This window comes from Microtus ochrogaster, chromosome 5, assembly GCF_000317375.1.
Source record: "Microtus ochrogaster isolate Prairie Vole_2 chromosome 5, MicOch1.0, whole genome shotgun sequence".
In the NCBI taxonomy this organism is placed as follows: Eukaryota; Metazoa; Chordata; class Mammalia; order Rodentia; family Cricetidae; genus Microtus; species Microtus ochrogaster.
The window spans coordinates 50,856,389-50,859,286 of record NC_022012.1 but is presented as its reverse complement, the minus strand read 5'-3'; the positions used below and the strand labels follow the sequence as shown (position 1 = coordinate 50,859,286).

Here is a 2,898-nt window from a genome sequence, read left to right as displayed (position 1 = left end):
GGTGGTGGTGGTGGTGGGGGTGTGTGTGTGTGTGTGTAGATCAGGGAACAGAGTCTTCAGAAAGAGATGGCCAACCCAGACCCTACTAGCAAGGCAGAGCGGGGCAGGAACTCTCATCTAAGATGTTCCATACTGCCCCTTGCCCTCAGCCTCCACACTCTTCCCCATCACTCCTGCCTGTCCCTTCTCCCTGGCTCGGCTACCAGAGTCTTGAGCAGGCCCCTGCCGGGGCTCTTCTAAGCCAACCCATCTGGTACTGTCTGAGGACTGCCTTATCTGCTGTCAGTTGGAGGGTGAGGATCACTACGCCTTTTCCTGTGTTCCCTGCACAGGATGAGGGAAGAGAAAGGGGGCCTGGGAAGGAAGATGCACCCCCAGGGAACTGAGACTCAGGAGGGGTAGGCGGCTCCATGGGTGTCGCATCTGCTTGTTATTTTTCAGAGTTATTTTTAAGTTGGTGGTCTGGTTGTAAGAGCAGCATGTCTCTGGATGTGGCTCTGGACTCACCGTCTTCCTCTTGTCTCCTTACCCCGCCTCCTCATCCCAAGCATCAGACAACTGCTGTTGGTGCTGCTGAGGCGGGCAGCCTCCCCCTCGCACCCTCCAGCCTTGTCTCCTCCTCCTCGGGTGACTGTGACAGCCAACCCACTGCCCCCCCCCCCAGCCGCCCAGGCTCCAGTTGGCAGTGCGAAAGGACTTTTAACAATGAAGAAAACATCATTGCGTTTATTTGGTTAAAGCCATCCAGCGATTTTTTCCCTAGCCCTTGGGATGCTAGCCAAACCCTTCACTTTAGCCTTCAGGGCCTCAGCCTCCTCACAGCCTTGTTTCCTGAAGCATAAGTTCAACTGTGACCCCCTTCAGGAAGACCTCCCCGGACCCTCTGGCTAGAGCAACCCCGGTCCTGCTCCTGCTGTGCTCCTCTTGCCAGATGTTAGGGTTTCCATTGCATTCAGCTCTCTCAGGAAGTGTCGTGTTGTTTCTCTGCTCATCATCGGGCTTCATGACAGTACCAGAGCATCTATCTCATGCCCTCAGGCCCTCCTGCATTGCTGGTACCTACAGAGCACCTAGCACTCAGTCCCTCCTCAAAAGCATTTTGTGAATGAACAAGTAATGCAGAAACAGATAAAGGCACAAGCAGATGATGAAGCTAATCACATTGACAGTTGATAATTCTCTCTCTCTCTCTCTCTCTCTCTCTCTCTCTCTCTCTCTCCCTCTCTCTCTGTGTGTGTGTGTGTGTGTGTGTGTGTGATGAGAATCATCTGCCCTTTTAACAACAGGCGCTTGGGGGGCCCTGACCTGAAGCTCTGCATGCATAGAAAGCTCATGGGTGTGGGGATACATTTGCTTTCCGGCCATTTCACATCTTTCCCCTCTCTGGCCTCCATGATACTCCACCTATGGACTGACACTGGCTGGCTGGAGACCCTGGCCTTTGAGGTCACCTGTGCCAGCTACTACCTGATGCACTGGGGGGAGGGAGGAAGTCAGGTGGGGATGGCAGTTCACCTGGGCATTCTGCCGCGGGAGAGTAGGTACAGGCCAGGAGGTTGCTGGGAGAGCTGCCTGCATCTTGCTACTGGGAGACAGACTACATTCACAGTCAAGGTCCCTAGATGCAGTGTTAGCATCAACTGGATACATTGTCATCTTTCTGTGTGTGTCCTTGTGTTTTCAAGAACTTTTTTTGATACATCGACTTCTTGAATTTCTAGCTTTCAATTCCTATGTATTTTTCCATGAAATAAAATAAGAAGACAAAAAACCCCACTGCACCTCAGTTCCGCCATGCCAAAGTCACGCGGTTGCTGGGCTTTTCCTGTGAAGACAGGGCTAGATTGTGGCACACGTGGCTCCTGACCTTTGGTGGCTGGCTTCCTCCTCTGATCTGATAAAGGAGTCACTCCTGCCTTTTTAATGCTGCCTTCATGGCAGGGGAACCAGATGGAGAGGTCTCTCCTTGAAGGTGGGAACCCAGATTTCAGTCCTCAGTCCTGCATCTACTGGGGTGCAGTCAGAACCATGCATGACTGCTTCAGCCCTTAGGTGTCGCCTAGAACATGAGTCTGTGATCTGTAAGCACACGTGGAGCCCCAGGTGTTAGTGGGCTACGCAGAGCCCTGTGTGCCTTGACCCCACCCTCCTGGCTTCCTCTTTCTCCTACCCACTATTCTTATCACAGGATCCTTGCTGTATTGTGTTCTGTTGTGTACCGTTCTATTAGGAGAGGAGCTGGGAGATCCCTTGCTGTCTTGGTTGTAATGTTTAGGTAGAGGTCAGCTTTGTTCCCGAAGGATTTTTCCCTCTAGGAACACTTTCTCTCGGACAATCTCAAGGGTGTCTCTCAAGGCTGCTATGTCAGGGATCTGACAAAAGGCGAGGGGTAAAGATGGAGCCTTTCAAAGGTAGCCTGGCACACTATCCTGGGGCAGCAGCATGGGGTTTAGGGCTATGGGACACTTACAGTGCTGTGGTGGGCAAGCCCGAGACCACCCACGAGAAGGATGGTGGGCTCCGGAAGGGTGAGAGTAGATTTGAGGGAGCTGGGTTCTGGTTTTACCTTTGCTACTGCCTAACTGTGTGACTTCGGGCAAATTATTTCCCTTCTCTGGACCTCAGATTTTCCATTGACTATGGCTCAGATAGACAAGGGTTGGTTCAGCTTGTGTTGTCCAGTATGATAGCCACTAGCCACCTTTAAATTAAAGTGTAAATTAATTATAGTAAAACCAAGTGGGCAAGGGATATGTCTCTGTAACTAAAAGGGCTTATTGTGAAAATTGAATATCAGAATTTTGTCCTCAGATCCTATAGCTCCTATATCAGGAGCAGAGAATCAACTATCTCTCTCTCTCTCTCTCTCTCTCTCTCTCTCTCTCTCTCTCTCTCTCT

At 51.3% G+C, this 2,898-nt stretch overlaps 1 protein-coding gene across 4 annotated transcripts in view; it reads left to right on the top strand.

The window, feature by feature from the left end:
- Window positions 1-2,898, top strand: part of Lingo1 (leucine rich repeat and Ig domain containing 1) — a 163,211-nt gene that overhangs the window by 91,674 nt on the left and 68,639 nt on the right. The window lies entirely within an intron of this gene.